Here is a 17,313-nt window from a genome sequence, read left to right on the forward strand (position 1 = left end):
TGCCTACGCACGAGGTAAGAGAAATGGGTCTAAGATTGTCTTTAGATGCAGGTTTTCCGGGTTTCGGGATAAGAACGATGTCAGAATGTCTCCAGGATGAGGGGATCATGCCAGTGTTCCGGACATGGTTAAAAAGAGTGAGGAGAGATTGTTGAGAGTCTGAGTTACGATTTCTCAGGATCTTGTACGTGATTTTATCCGTGCCGGGGGTGGTGTTGCGGTGCAGGGAGTCTAGTGCTCGTTGTAGCTCCTGAAAACTGAAGGCAGTGTCCATGGGCGACGCTGGAAACGACTGCTCAGGAAGTCTGCTTGTAGGGTGGTCTGCACTCTTGTGGAACAGTAAGCTGCGGATAGAGTTGGCGAGATCGGTAAGGGACTCCTGCGTGGTACGTAGGAGCTTCGGAATCGGATTGATGCGTTGTGTTGGCTGAATGAGAGTTTTAAGGAGAGACCAAGCGCGCTTTGTGCTCATATGGGGGTTTAGTGAATCTCAGAATGTCCAGCAGTTCGTGCTGGCCAATCGATTAGCATATTCCTCTGCCTCCTGAGTTATTAGGTTTATGCGGCGTCGAAGACGGCGGTTAGATTTATTTCTGCGCCAGCGCTGCATAAGCGATCGGCGAGCGTCCAATATATAAAGTAAATGTGGGTCTACGTAGGGGGCTGCGACTGTGGGGGCAGTGAGTTTGGTGTGTTTTTTATAGTTTTCATGAAGGGAGGATAGCCAAGCATCAGGATTTCTGGGGTCCAGGGTGGGAGTGTCTTCGTCGCGAAACCATGTCCAATTAGTAAGCGAAATGCGGGCTTCTGATCTCGGGGCTGACTTAAGGGAGTTGAGGGTGATTGGAATGATTGCGTGGTCGCTCCGGAGGTTTTCATGCAAGTGCCCCCATAGGGGTGTGAGAGTGCCCTGGGAAAATGCAAGGTCAGGGTTCGTATCTGGCTCAACAGAGTTGCCTGTACGCGTAGGATAGGAAGTGTCGTTGAGGAGAGAGTGGCGGCCTTGGAGAAATGCGTCTACGAGCTTGCGACTCTGGGGAAGTATGAATGAGTAGCCCCACATAGTGTGATGACAGTTGAAGTCGCCATGATGAGGGAGTCCTGGGGAGGATCGCGAGAGCGAGTGAAGACGGATTTAAAAGGCGGTGTTGGCTCCGAGGATGGTGGTATACGTTGATAACTTTGAGTGTAGTAAATGAGTGAAGGTTGGGTTTCACAAGAATGCCATGAGTGTGAAAATAGGATGTGTTAAACTGTGAGGTGTCAAGTGCCGTGTACGTGAGGTGTTTGGCTATTAAGGTGACAAGGTTAATGGAATGTGGGTCTTCAGGGTCATCTGTGTGATATGTGTTGTAGCCCGATAAAGCTGGGGCGTGAAAGGCTTCCTGAAGGAGAATGATTTCGGGGAGGGGGAGGGGGGGTGTTATCGCGAGCTTTGAGGGAGTTAAGTTTCTTGCCGAGGCCGCGACAGTTCCATTGCCAGATTATTAAAGGTTTCCGCGTGTTGATGGTTTGTGAGCTATACGGGAGAAGCTTGCATTGCGAGGGCGGTGCCTAGCTGATAGGAAACGGGTGCGTTTGTTAGTGTTTCCGGAGTGACCTGTGCTTCTTCTATGGCGCCAACTTGTCGTTCGAGAGCTTCAAATTTGGCGCTTATAAAGAGGAAGAGATCTTGGATGCTGGTAGGGATGGGTACAGGGGGTTGGTTACTTGTATTTGTAGCTAGAGGTGGGGCAAGCGCATCGCGGTATGAAGCTGATGCAGTTATAGGTGTAGAGGCAGGCTTTAGGCCTTGGGCAGGAGGGGCGGGAGGGAGTGGCTGGCTCACGGCTTGATGTCGCGGGCCTGTGCTGCTGGTGAGTGCGCTGCGTCTTGGCGTTCGGTAGGCCTGGTCTCGTTGTGCTTGAAGCACAAAGAGACTTGCCACTCCTGCGCCAAATGCGCCAATTTGAGCGAAATGAGGTATACTGCGCCAGCCTGATAAAAAAAAAACCCTATTTCGCAATCAAGTGCGCCAAAGTGCACCAAAATTTATGCTGCGGAAATCGCGCGCGGCCTGTTACAAGTACTACTTCACAGTGGTTTCCAGACACGTATAACTAATTCGGCTTGATAACTCGGAACTCCCTAGCACCCGTCATCGCGTTTGCCGCGGCGCCGTCGCTGTACCGCCGGTACTGTGCTTTCGTCTAGCAAGTCGTTGCAGCGCTGGCGCACCACGGTTAAAAACCTACCTGCTTGCCGTAGTTTCATATGGTTCTTGCTATAAACAATAGTTTTAGGTGGCGTTTATTGCCGGCCCTCTCCGTTCTGATCGCCAGCACGAGCCTCGTTTTGCGGCATGGGTGACGCGCTCGGCGACAAGCTCCCGGTTCGCTTGGCGGGCTCGCTCAGTCGACCGTCGCAAGTGGAGCGGGCCGTGAAAAACGGCCAGTCTGTAATAAATAAAACCTAGGTTGGAAATGCGCACAAGGACTGATAGCAAGCGCCTGCATCTAATAAAATGCAAAAGTTATACACGACGATTTCCTTCAATCCATTATCATAATCTGCATGATAACCTATAACCTGAAAGAGGCGCTAGAGACGCGTTATTTTTCCGATGCGCAGTTTGGTCGAAGCCTTTCAATAACCATTATCGTGTTGCATGTTGCCCTTTATAGGCACCAGAAAGGAATTAAATACCTTGCAAATTATGGTTTGCGCATTTTTGCGATTCGGTGGAGTATACTGAGGGGATTTAATTGCATCCAGCTTGTGGCGACATCTAGCGGCTGTTCCGAAATACGTGAGAAAAAAAAAATCCCATTGCTTGATTCGCGTTGTCCGCCTTGTTGGTTTGTTGCGCAGTTGCTGCCGGCGTAATTTGCGACCGTGCTTTTCTTGGCTGGGGTGATCTCAGTGGTATGTGCGGTTGAGTACGAACCACTCCTAAAGGCCTGTTGCACCGATGCGACGAAGAAAAGTAAGTCTGATTTGGTGTCGATGCTCGTTCATTATCACGTGTTGGTTTCACGTGTGTGTTGAGGACGTTCGCGTGACGCTCAGCGATAGCAGCTTGCTCTTTGGGAAGACGTTGTGAATGAAACCTGCTAACAAAATTAAATTTGTATTTCTTCCAAGCTTGCATGGTTGTAATGTCGTTCTGATTGGCCGAAACTGGCACCGTAATCTGTTGGCGGTTAGCTTTACAAGTTGTTAGGTCGCGTGCAGGTGTGCCGCGCGGATTATATTACGAGATAAGTGCGTCCATGAAAATACCGCGGGCCTGACTCGATAGCGAGGAGCGAAGCAGGCGCACAACACACTTGATAACGGATGGTCCTAAAAATAAATCTTGTGTTGAATATGAAAACGTGTTATTTGGCTGCATGCGCTTGATCGATGCGCAGCTCTGGGTTTCATTTATGGCATTCATACCTTGCAGTTCTTTTAATCGATTGATCAATTTAGTATACTGCTACACGTTATTTTTTGCGCATAAAGAGGAGTGGTGCCGCGCGTTTAAGTCCCTTTTGCCTCAGGGAACATAATGCGCTGCCCTAACTCAAGGGCTCTCATTTTTAAGGGAACCAGGTTTTGAATTATAGTATTTATAGTAATTAGACGTTGCTTTCAAAGCTAGTGTGGTACCTGTTAGGTCTTGTAGACCCAGAGTGCTTCAAAGTACTGTTGAAATTTCCGAAACTTCACCAAGGTGTCCGTATAGCCATCCATCTAGGAGTACACGATGTCGCGCGTCTAGCATCACCCGCTGGGGTTTCACGGTTCTGAGCGTCTTAAATCCGGTCTATGCCACATTGGTATACCTTGTAGGGACGCAGCCCCTATAGTGGCGTCAGTGCCTCATGAGCCCGTGCGCGCGTGTGTGATGAACAGTGAGACGGGACAAATGCGTGTAGTGCGCATGCAACCCGCAACATGCGCACAACCAACGGAGTGGCGTAAAAGCGGCGCTCACAGAAGCACCGGGGGGCGGGGGGGAGTGCGCTCCGGGGGACACGCGAGAGCAGGTGCGGACGCGGGCGGCCGCGAGCCACGACCATGCCGCCCGGACAGCGAGGAGCAACCAGCGTCCGCGGCGGACGCTCTTCACCCGACGTCGGCACAAGTGACTGAAGACGTCGTCGTGAGTGTACAGCACGATGCTGTAACTTTCTGGACAAGCAGGTCGTCAACCACGGCAATGTTTTCTTTACGCGCTTTCCGTGCTTGCTTGCTGTACTCTTTTTATATTGCTCCCAACTTGCTTTGTTTGTTTTTTCCTACCTTGGTTTTGTCGGAATAAACCGGTGATGTGTTCTCATGCGGATCGGCGTTCCTTCGTCGGGCGAGTTCTGGCTCGCGAACCCTTTACGCCCGAAGGGGGATCCTTCAACCTCGATTCTGAGAATTAAAAAATATCAAAATTTGGGGGTTCAGCCCGCCGAGGCTACGCTTCAACTATGAGGCGCGTGCCGCAGTGCGGCCCGGCGTGCCGCCCGGGATTAATTTTGGCCACCTTTTACGTGCGCCTAAATCTCGAATACAGGCGTTTTAGCTTTTCGCGGCTGCATCTGAAAAACGGGCGCCGCGGCCAGGATAGAACCCGTGCTTATCAGACAGCCTGTCGTGGACTGTGGGAATGTAATCCTGCTCTAGATTTTCCAATGTATTCCTATGAAACCTCCAGTACCTGGGGAATTTTTGACTGGTGAATTTAGGAGGCCCACCCATTGTGTCAATGATTTGGTGTGGCGCGGGGAAAAAAATTGTTTGGTTGCATCAGGGACACGGTATTGAGTTAGTGAAGCAACTTCCCCAGTCAGTAAAGGATCCTTTGGTTGTCTTGTCCAGAACAAGAGGGTATAGCGTGTGTGTTTTTCATGAAATGAATTTAGAGCCGTTTGTGTAGCAGATTGTGCGCTCCCACTGACCCGTTCGTTTTGCTTCAATTCATATTCTGACATTTGCTTTGCAACTTCTACAAATGTAGCAAGCTGTTTTGTTTTTCTTTTTATACAGATCGGCTCACAACCTTCAATCCGGCTGTACTTGAAGAAACAGATATAAATGGGTATCTAACCAAGTTGTGGTGCCACCCCGGCGCAAGGAACTCTGAAACCAGGTGTGTCCTGTGCAACATCGTGATTTCATGTGCTCAGCATGGAACGGCTGCAGTCAAGAGGCATGCATCAGCAAAAATGCACCTGAAAGCTGCAGAGCGGCACCGGGATGCTGGCGGCAAGTTGGAGAGACCGAAAACAGTCCAGCCATCACTGAACTTTTCTTGAGCGGCTACTGCATCTTCACTCAGTGACAATGTTGCAAAAGCAGAAGCATTCTTTGCCATGTCACTAGCCGTGAAAGGAGTACCATTTACCTACGCGGAAACTGCATCAATAATTATTCCAGCAATGTTTCCCGACTCCAAGATTGCAGAAAAGTTTGCTTGTGGGAGGACGAAGGCGACGTATTTAATTGCGGACGGTCTAGTTCCTTACTTCAGGAGAATGGTTCTAGAAGAGGTTGGATGGCCAGATGTCTACTTCACCATCCAAATTGACGAGACACCCAAGCCAGAACAACACGTTCAACAGCTGGGCATCCTGATCCGCTACTTTTCAAAGAGCCAACAGAAAGTTGTGGTGGAGCATCTTGAGTCTTTACACCTCGGCCGATCCACAGCTGCCATTCTTGTAGACTGCATTGAAAGGAGCCTAAGGGAACTTCCGAAAGACAAGTTGCTTTGCTTTTTTAGCGATGGACTGAACCCGATGAAGAGTGTAAAAAAGAAGTTGAAGGAGCAACTGGGCCCGCACATTTTGGACATTGGAGAGTGCAATCTGCACAAAGTGCACAATGCCTTCAGCACAGGGCTGAGCGCTTTTGGAAGTGATGTTGAGCTGTTGGTGATCGACGTCTACTACTTCTTTAAGCATGCTGTTCGGTTTTCGAGCCTCAAGGAACAGCAAAGAGACTTGGGCATTTCAGAGCACGTCTAATTACGGCCGATGGCTGACCGATCCTGACAACCTGACAACCTGATCCTGACCGATCCTGAACAATCGATGGCTGACGTTCCTAGACAGCTTAGAAAGAGTGCTGGAGCAGTACGAAGCTATGAAAGCATTCTTCAGCACTGAAGCTGCAGCTCGGCCAAGTGGGGCGGTTCTTCGGAACGGATTAGCAATGGCACTTTCGGACAAAAAAATGCGAGCGAAAATGTTTTTTCTGAGAAGCACTGCAGAACTGCTCGTCGGTTTTCAGGCCACTTTCCAAAGGCAAGAGCCACTCATTCATGTTGTCTACTCAGAGTCTGTGAGCTGAGTGAAGAAGCTTCTAAGCCGCTTCGTGAGGCATGAGGTGTACTCATTTACGAATAGTGCTGAACTTAAGCATCTGGATGTTGGGGCAACGGAAAACCTCAAGCAACTGCCCGAAGTAGGGCTTGACACCGAGCAAGAAATGAAGACTTGGGACCCCCAGGAGAAAAAAGCCTTCAGGACGGGGGCCCAGGCGTTTTATATTGCAACAGCAAAGCACCTCCTGAAGGAGCTTCCATTGGGGAACAATTTGTTGACGCATTTGCGGTTTCTTAACCCATGCTTAACTCTTGGTATGGAAGAGACTACTCCGCCACTCAAGTATGTGGCTGCATGTGTGCCCCATATTATCAAGACCGAACAAGTTGCATTACTGGTAGATGAGTGGCATTCTCTCCACTGCAAGCCTGCAGTTGAAGGAACCTCTTCTTGTACCACCCCAGTGGATAGTTACTGGGCTGCTGCTCTGTCAGCTGACAGCCAGAAGTACCCTCTACTCTCTCTCTTGGTCCATGTCTTGCTGCCCCTGCCACACGGGAACGCTGATTGTGAGCGCGGCTTTAGCGAAAACAAGCGAATCCTCGAAAATCGCTCAAGCTTAGGAATGACCACAATTAATGGCATTCGACTGGTGAAGAGCTACAGGAAGCGCTTCAGCAGCGACCCATCCAGTGTGCCACTGAGCAGGGATCTCGTCAAGGCTGTGAAAAATTCCCACAAAGTATACTCTGAGCGTCTTCAACGGGAGTCGGAGGAGCAGGAGAGACAGAAGCGGAAAGCATCATCGGTTGCGAACCAGCCAGTTGCTGAGAAGCAGCTGAAGCTTTGCGAGGAAAGAGATACCCTTGAAAAGCGCCTAGAATCCTCTAAAGCAATGCTGAAACGTGCTCAGAGTCTCATCAAGGCTGGCCTGGCTCAGAAGAACCTCAAGGACATTGAGTCTGGCCAGGTGCTGCTGGCTGAAGCTAACTCTAGCCTTGCTGAAAATATGGCTAAGCTTGCAGCTACCAACGAAAAGCTGCAAAAGGTGTAAAAAACTTCGTCTTTCCTTCAGAGTTGAATAAAGGAATCAGCACATTCTGCAAATTTGTTTGCTGCCTTTGAAATTAAAGATATTCTCCATTTGCCCCCTTTGGGCTTGGAAGCAGACCAGCATATTTGTCCAGCAAATACTTCTGGATGATACTGGTCAATTTTTAACATTAGGATACGCTTTGGCAACATCTAGCAGTTGATATTTAGTTGCTCCAAGGTGCTCCAAAACCACCATTTAGGTGCTCCAAATTGCCCCCAAAATAATACTTTGCTGATACAAAAATTGCTCCAAATCCCCGTTCATCAGTGGCACCACTGTGCAGCTTCAAATTTTGTCGTTGATGTTGGATTCTGAACGTGGTGCTTGGATGGCGATGGCGAGACCGGGATCTGGAACGTTGGTTGTCAGGTGCTTGCGAAGCAGGAGATTATTGGTTGTCTGTTTTAGGGGTAGCAAGTCGGCGGAGGTAGGCTTGTTGGGTGACCTTGGCGCCGGCTTTAAGTTTCTTGGGGCACTCTGTGCAAGAGCTGATATGAGAGGCTTTGTAGTTGCGGCGGGCGGCGTAGCAGTCGTGCTCTTGTCCGGGCGAAAGCTTGGTAAGATTTTGGGAGCACGTCTGGCCTAGCTCCGTAGAGGGGGAAAGCGCACACGTCCTTGCGGTGGCCTATCTTATGGCACCGTTGGCAGAATTGAGGTTTCGGGCGTTCTGGGTGGCATGGGTATTTGGCCTGATAGTACAGGACGTAGCGGGCGACGAAGGATCCTTCGAAAGTGATGAGGGCTGTTTCCGTGCTACCCATCATTCGAACCTTGATGATGGGAGCCCCAGTGGAGATGAGATAGGATAGTAGTTCGTGTGGGGAGGTTCCAGCTGGGACGCCGTGAATGGCACCCCGGCAGGAGTCTGTGAAAGCCGCTTCGTACGTTGTGACAGGGACTTCCGTTGAGGCAAGGAGAAAGGAGCGAATGGTTAGGAGCTTCTGTTGAGCTGATGGGCGGACGGTTTTGACGGCGATCAAGTTTTGCTGTGGTCTTGGCTGAAGAATTGAGTCGGTAATTTCACTTGGGGTAAGGCGGGCGGCGGCCGCAATGGCTTGCATGAGTTTAGTGGGTTCGCTCTTCGCAAGTGGTATGCCTGAAGGGCGGATTACAATTGTTGCAAGGTCTTGGCTGCGTCGGCGGGAGTGCTATACGGTTTGCCAGCGGGAATCGGTCTCGGAGGACATGGCTGGTTGTTGGGGGCGGGCTGTGTGAGCAACGCAGGGGCACGCTACCGTTGCCACGGCGCCCGGTTTGCCGAAGCGCCAGTTAAGCCTAGCTGGCCGTGCTGGCGTGGTCGATGTTTGAGGTGAGGTTCATGAAGAACTGGGGCGCACCGGAGGTTGAAACTTGGACTGGAGGGTCCCTGCGTGTTCCGGCGTCGGTGGCCGTGCTTGTATAGCTGCTGAGAGGTGCAGTGACAGTTGTAGAAGGAAAGAACGCCAGAGCTCAGCGGAGGCGCGAACGTCAACGTTCGAAGAAGCACGTGCCTCCAGCCACAAGGATAATGCGAACACCTTGGAAAAACCACAGGGCGTTTAGCTTTCGTCTTCGAACGCTCTAGCCGTTTGCCTGATGCGGCCATGCATACGAGGAGCGAAAAAACACCCCAGGGAATTTATCGCAAGTATCCGTTCTTTCGCAACTTTGATAAAGCTACAAAACAATCATGTTACTGTTACCAGCAAAGTTATATACAGTAATTACAACCGAAAGCACTGGGGCGCTTTTTTTAATTGTTTTCTAACATAAGTGACGCGAAAAGCCTCGATAGAGACGTTTTCGAAATGACGTAGGTAGTTATTGAATGTCCCCATCGCCCCGATCACATCATTAACAAAGTAACAAGTTGTCCTGCCAAGTGTCGCTCAACCAAGGGCGTCGGCAGAATTTTGGTGTGAGCCGGGCAAACCCATTTTATTGAGGGGAAAGAGGGAGATGTTGGTTTGGGGCGGGTGGGGGGGGGTGGTCAAGGGCTATCTTGCACCTCCAGCCGACGGCCATGCGTTCAACTATTTCCAAATATCCAACCCGAACTCCAAACGAAGATGCAGTGATCCGTTCGGAAGGGAGTCTCCTTGATCGGACGTGCCCTGAAGATTTACTCCTCACCGTGCTTTAAGTCTCTCGGCTTGCCATTCGCAAAGAGGAATGCCTTAAGGGAAGATATATACCGCATTTGTTGGGACTCGGTGGTTCTAAAGCTTGAACACGGGGAAATTTGGCAGCGGGGCAGTAGAGTGCAATAAATTGAGGTTCTTTTAGTAGAAGCTGCACTCTGTACAGATTACGACTCGCGACAGAGAAAAACAGGGAAAATAATGAGGTCAGTCAGGGAAGCAGTCTAATGCTTTACAATTAAAATATCAAAAAACCTTACTTGAACGCACGCGATTGGTACAATTTTGCCAAAAAATTGAGAAATTAGCGAATGGAAGCTGCAGCGAAAGTCACGCCTCGCACGCTGCCCTTATGACTGAATCAAAAATGACACCTGTTCTTCAATAGTTGCGGTTACCACCGCAACGCGAGTGTTATGAAAATGAGATTTTATTGAAGATACATATTAAGCCCTCATAAAAGTGGCGACGGCTTCACGCAATCCTGAAAGTGCAGCTCTGTCGTGCGCGTCTGACGAGTTCATCCGGAAAGTTGCCCGGCTGTTCAGAGTTTGCCAAGAAATGCGGGAACAAAACTGAGAGTTGCTCGGGGCGATGAGATTGAAAACGATTGAAAAGCGAATCGCTCAGACGTGCCCTAGCCAGCTCCGTCACTTCAGGCGGCTATGACCATCGTAGCACCGGATTGTGAAAGCGACGCACGACTGATGTGCGGCCGAGTCAAATAAACCGAGCCTGCCACCAGGCATCCGAAGATATTGATTTTTCCTGAAGATGACGTTTGAAGAGGTATATGCACCCCTTTGTGCGTTTGTTCAGAAAGTATATATACCGTTGACAGCACACCAAGAAACAATTATTTACTATGGTTCCCAAGCAACGTCCACCCTAGCAAGCACTATCGAGCGCGCAGTCGAGTCATTCGTGGAAGACAAGCTAGCGGGGCGACCAAGAAAGGTGAAAGCACAAATGAAGATAACTACTCCCGAAAGTGCTTTAGATAGTAATAATACACGTCCCACTTGGTGGCTTCAGTGGTCACTTGCTTTCAAAGTAGTTCAAAGATCGCATAACAACAAACGTCGCCACATGATCGAGAAAAATCAGAAAGGTATCAGGTTATGATTCATTCACGTACAGGTGCAATTATCTGTCACTAAAATAATTAGCAGCGAAGAACTGGAATGCTGCCTGGTAAAACCAGCTGTGCCCTTCTCGTCGATAGGAACAGGCCTATTCTTTCCAGTGCGTACTGTATTATGGATGCATATATGTATTCCCAGTTACATTGTTATTCCAGCTGTCAGCCACGATGTTATCCTATAAGGGCGGCGCACGAGCCACGTTTTATTCATTAGATAAAGGGTCACAAGTTCACAGGTAACAAAACAGCACTCACGTCAGCACCGTGCTTAACTAAGCAAACATGCTGTATTTCTGTGCAACGACATCGCACACCACTAAATAAATTCTGAAGCCCCGTGGTAATTTGCCATTCAGACTAAGGCCGTCTTCAGTCACTTATGCACACGCGAAAAATCAACATGAAGGGCGACAGAGGTCACAGTTGTCGGCGGTCCTACTGAGTGCACAGAGAATGGATGCTGTGAAATTTTAATGGTAGTAACCCCAGAGGAAAAATGAATGGGCCGATGGAAACGATATGGTAATGTGATAGGTTCGGTTCAGGCAGTGTTTCCGGCAGTAAACAAAATAAAAAACCTCAGAGAGGGAAAGAGGGGAAAGAGAAAGGGGAGATTTGTTTGAAAGAGAAATATTTAAAAAGGAGGGGAAGAGATAAAGCATTCAATACGCGAAATAGAGACAAGAGAAATGGGAATGGAGACAAAACGAGAGAGAAAAAGAGCATTTGCATGTGACACCGATCCATCACAGGGGGTTGGGGGGGGGGGGGGGGGCAAAAAATTAAAAAGTGACCGAAAGTTAAGGTTTGCGAAAATAAAGCTCGTGAAAACGTGTCGAAGTTGCGGTATCTGCGTTCAGTTTTTCGGAGCTAGGCAGGCATGCGCCATCAATAAGGTACCAAGAACATGGAATGACTTACTGTCATTATGTAAAAAATTATCCACACCTGGTCTTCATTCATCTTTATCGTCATCAACAAAAAAAAGCCTATTAAAATTTATTGCAGGAATTAAGACTTAAAAAAAATCCGATTTAAAACCGCAAATTTCTCCGAAAACTTGGTGGTGAGTACATGCGGAAATAGCACATTATGCGAAACTTTATTTTATTGACGCTTCTATTACATTTTGCTGCCAGTGGCTAGCTAGCCGTTCCCGGTCATCTTATGTTCTGCTGCAATATTCTTGCTTTTTGCGCAGGCTAAATCTGATGTGATAGGGAAAGAATGTAAAGCATTCGTACCTCATTGACATTATTCCGTCTTCATCTACAATGTCTCAGATACGACTGCATGCTTCTAGGAAAGAGCGCTCTAATGCGCTGAGCAAGCACCACGGGATTGGATTCACCGACTGTCACCGCGCTCGACGACTTGTTCGGCTGCTTCTCGCCAGGGGGTTATTCCTCCAATTCTTTTGTATACCATCATACCACTCTACTATACTTTATATGGTACAGAAACCATGCCTAGACGCATAGTTTGTGACAATAGACAAGTGAGAACCAAGCGTGCTTTTCGGAGGATTTCGCGAACGTTACACAAAACGGATGGTTTAACTGGATTATTTCGTACCTCTCCAGCTTAACTACGCGTCAAATAGCCCATCTGTAGCTTCAGCTTAATATACCAATGATTGCGTCACTCCCCTAGGCAAATCTTGAGCGCAGCTGTTTAGCCGCGTTGAGTTGGCTATGTGCGGCGCATTAGAAATTGAGCGGAACACGGCACCATTGCCTTGCTCATTGGGAGTCATCAGGAGGGACGGGGAGGTGATGGATGCGTGGAGACAGACCTTCCCTCACGCTATGCCGTGCCCTGCCATGCTGCGCGTGCGCGTGCGCGCGCATGAATTGTATGTGAGATGCGTGCATGTGTGCGTGCGAATCATCCTTTAAACATAGTATTTTAGAGGGTGTCAAAACGGAGCCGAACCTGTATTTTAGCGGGAAGTGAACCCGAACCCGCACCGTTATTTTTGTTGGAATTTTAAAGTTTTGAAGTTTTTTGTTTCTTTCTGAAGCGAAAGAGAGAACCGAGACGAAAGGCCACGAGGCCTGACAACTTCTCGGCTGCCTTTACAGTCTGGAAGCGGTTTAAAAGACGTTAGTGAACAAGTACAGAAAATAGATAGAATAGGAGTGAAAATACATCATTACACGATGAAGCCAAACCGGAGCCGAACAAAAACAAAATTACAGTTACCGGTTAATGATAAAACAGTTGACACTGTTGACACTGTCTAGAGAAAATAGTTGACACTGCGCGGTCAATGCCATCCCGGGCTTTTCTTTTCCAGGCACCATCAACTTTATATTATCCCGAACGTTTCTCCTCAGATCAACCACAACACTATCAATGCTATCTTCGTGGTCGCAAGTTAAGGAGAGGAATGCGTACCAATGTTGCAGTGCTATGTTGGTGCTCTGAGCCCGGACAGAGTGCAAGACTCAGCGTACAAAGTATCACACTTTCGGTGGCCTGCACGCAATACAAAACATGCAGTTTGCCGTTGTTTGACGCGACTGTGTAGGGAAGTCAGCCTGCAAGGCTGCTGCACTGCGCAACAACGAATGACAACATCCGAAATGTGCATATGTGCTGCATTTCATAATTCACGTACTAAGGTCGTGCTCCTGGAAAGTGTACTTGACAAGTGCGACTCGCAGGTCATAATCAGTGGCTAAGCCGTTGGTTGCACACCATAAGGACACGGGTTCGGTCACCGTCTCTGGCGGCATTCTTTCTGAGGTACTCGAGAAACGAAAATGTCCATGTGTCCAGATTTTGACGCACGGTAAAGTTCCCCACGTGGTATATATTACTCTGCAGCCCTGCAATATACTGGCACCCCATAGCACAGGAGTACCTTCAGGGCACCAAACGCGCCAATATCTTTTGACAAGTGTGTTTTCACAGGCGAGCAGCCAAGACCTGTCACGTGATTTCAAATTATTTTCCGCACTTTATGCTAAAAGTATTTCTCCTCTTTTTTGCTGCCTTCAGTCATTCAATAAACAAAACACTAAAAGGTAAGTTTTGCTCTGGACATCCCTTCCTTTGTCCGACCTTTCATAACCAATTATCACTGCGAAGGGCGCTAGCGCAGTGGTACCTGGTATAATCCTGAATTTTTCAGGACGCGCAGGGCAGGCAATTTCGCGCTCTTTCAATGTATCTGAATTGTGGTAATAGATGTAGCCGAAAAAACTGTTAGCTATAGATACGCACTTTATTGTTTTGCAAAAACTTTGCATCCTCTTCTCTTGCAGGCACTACGTATTCCGTCTGGGAAGAACAAACAGTAGCTTACAAATGCAGGAAGGCAGAGCCATCCGGCACTGTTCTATTATACAGCACTCACACTTTCTGCTTCTTCTGCTGCTTCGTCCATTTTAGCGCTACTTTGTATCCATAGAAGCATTTTACTGACCAGTCCATATTACCATTCTGCTGTTACTGCTACTCTTTTCGGCGGGGGAAGCTGCTGTAGACAAAAATAAAGGGCGTCTTCCCGAGGGATTCCGTCTTGTGTTTTATGCGTCAAATTACGCATTCAGTTTGTAATCATATAACCTGCATTGATTTTCTGTAAAGTATCGGAGCGAATGATGGCGGTGGCCAAGCGGAACGGAGACGTATTCATGGGAAGAGAGAAAGAGAGAGAGAGAGGATAACTATTTTTGGCGAGGCTCAGTCCTAACGAGTGTCCCATAGGTGAGGGAGGCGCGCCAAGTTATCTTGAAGCCGAGTGGGGGTCAGGAGCTGTAGTTCGGGCGGGAAGCTCCGGTCACCTCCAGCCACGTAGTTGGAGGTTTGGGCAAATGGAGTGGTAGTAAAATGGGGCATTTCCAAATGGCGTGTGGCATGGTATCTCGAGCGCCACATGCCGGGCAGTTTGGGGGTGTATAATGTGGGATACATGTGGTGGAGGACGTGTCTGGTGGGGACGTAATGGGTCTGTAATGGCAATCGATCACAGCTGTCATCGATTACAGCTGTGTATTTAAATGGCACAAATCCTATTTGAAAAAGAACAGTATTTTGTATGAACCAGACTTTCATTTTGTTTTTATGATCGGTTTTAAAAAAACAGTGGCTGACTATTACTATACTCCCTAATGCTAAATTTGTGCGCAGCGAAAAACTCCAGTATTCTCGGTCATGGCCCATAGCTGATGCGCCTCAAGGAGTGATCGCGTAATCAGCGAACGCACAGCGGCGCGCGCTACTCTGCCGTTATCTCGCAGCGTGTCGACGCCACGAAGCATGTTGCAAATTGTGTCTGAACGTCCACCGCAAATTTCACATGGTGCGGATGAGCCATGCAATGAGGGCAACGCAGAAGGACCGATGTACGTGTATCAAGCAGCACATGCCGGGCTTCTGTTGCACCGCCTCTGCATACTGCCCTCCCCCTCACACTTTTGTCATACTTTCATCCAGAGCTTACCTGCGGGCTCATATTCGGTGGCGTCTTCCTTCTCTCGGTTATCTCGTAGGGCGTCGCCGCCGCCGAGCGGCATCCCGCAGCGCCTTGGCGTACCACTTTCCCCGTCAGACTTTCGCCTCACTTTCTTCCTCCGTTTTCCTTCTATCTTCGGTGTTCCCTGCGTTCGATCGGCTACAAAGACAGCGGCGACGCAAAACAGAGTAGCGGACGCATAAGTGCTGCGCAGTAAAAACATTCTTTCGCCCTTCACTAATAAAATAGTTCATCAAACAAGTTTGAAAACCGGTTCCCAGCTTTCGAACCAGCTCCCGAGCCAGTTCTATACGTGATTTAGTAATTCAAATATAACCAGAACGAAATGAATTCACTCGAATCCGAATCCCAACTGAATCGGTATTTTGTGCGGTTCGATACGCTGCTATTTGTGGACTGCGGCGTGTTCTGTTACGTGACTGCGTTTATTAAATACCAGTAGCTTGCAGATTGCGGACGTCGCCTTCTCATCCGTTGAGGGCACTTGTCTCTCGTTGTCTTTATCTTTCTCCGTCGCTGTCACACAAACATTCATCGTTTTTGCAAGCCACCTGTTTCATGTATAAGCCTTCCCGTAGCTCCTGTACCTGCTGCCTAAAAGCACGGCTCGCAGTGCATTGCGCACGGGGCTGTTTGCTGCCCTGGCGGAAAATTTATTGCAGCCTCGACAAGCTGATCACTTTGTGATGATGAATACTAATGCCGCATTAAGGATTACTGTGTTGCACCTGATATAAAAGAGACCCAAATAATGTAACCAGCAATGACGCCGCAGCTTCACTAGAACACCTTATTGTAGCCTGTGTGCCGGTTTAATGCACTATAAAATGGAATCGTGAAGTGCATATGTTTTAGGGAGCTATTTTTGGAAGCGCTTATGTTTTCAGAAAGGCATATGCTTTCGGAAACCAATGCTTTTTTTTTTATTTTCGTAAAGTAATCAATGCGCTTTGGCCTTCGCGGCGTTAATAATAGGACGCTTATGGTAGGCTTGGTCGCCTTATGCTGCGAAGACCTTTAGAAACCATTGAAAACCTTGAGGACTGGGTATCAAGGGAAAGGAAATCCCAAGCGAGGACTTCCACTTTAATTGCCATTAAAACAGGGCAGAACTCGTACCAGTTTATACCACGTGAAACTCAATCATTTCAGTACCTTTCCCAACTGTCGATTAAAATCGAAATCAATCGATTAGGTTCAGAGGCAACTGCAGCGTAAGGGTTTATACACTAAAACAGTGTGGTTTTGGTTAGTTTGATGGGAGGTCGCGCACGCCAATGACGAACACAGCACTCCGGTGGATGTAGGCTTCCCAATAAATAAATAACAAACGGTGCCTGGAGTTGCCTAACCACGGCGTTTTCTTTGTGTTGCAGCCCTGTGTTAGTGGTATCATGTAGTGTAGATGGGGCCGGCCGCTTCAACGCCGTTATGAAATTTTACTGGTCAACTTCATGCAGGCACACGTTCACTGTTTACACGTGCGGCCTATGATCCTTACCGCATTTTTTATAGTGAAGCTTTGGTGTCCTCACTGCGTGTCATTGTACGCAAATACGCCCCGCAGGAAAACCAGCTTTCTCTAACAATGATGATGCCTGATGGTGGGTAAAGTGAAAGAAAAAAAACGTGTTCGTGGCGGGAATCAAACGTGGGTGCCTCACGCTACGACGTCAGCGTCTATCCGGCTGCTCCATTTCGACATAAGTGAAGCGAGCGCCAAACAGAAGGTACCAATTCGTGCCGTACACCATAATTCCAAACGTTTTAGGCTTACGAAGTGCACACCCGAGAGTTGCTGTGGGTATTCCAAAAAAGCGGTGCGTACCTCCAGAGTAGCACGTACTCGCTGCTAGGCATTGGCCAATCAAGGAATGTATCACGAGAAAGCTTCTTGTTCACACATTGTATTCGTTAGACGGAGGCGTGCATGATTTACTTTTGTCACACACGTTTCTGCCGAGCGATTGATAAAGCGACCGAAGGAGTAAACATATTTATTCAAGCTAAGCTTGTAATGAGTGACTTAGGCTATCGGTTATGGCATACGCCGAAACGCTTTGCGACAAAGAAGACTTTATCCACGTGCTTCAAAGTTTATGATGATGATGATGATGATGATGATGATGATGATGATGCCCTTGAAGCATTCCAAAGTACCCACTCGGGGAGATCGGCCATCT

This window comes from Haemaphysalis longicornis, unplaced genomic scaffold, assembly GCF_048455015.1.
Source record: "Haemaphysalis longicornis isolate Haplotype H1 unplaced genomic scaffold, Haemaphysalis longicornis Haplotype H1 scaffold_2, whole genome shotgun sequence".
NCBI classification, from domain to species: Eukaryota; Metazoa; Arthropoda; class Arachnida; order Ixodida; family Ixodidae; genus Haemaphysalis; species Haemaphysalis longicornis.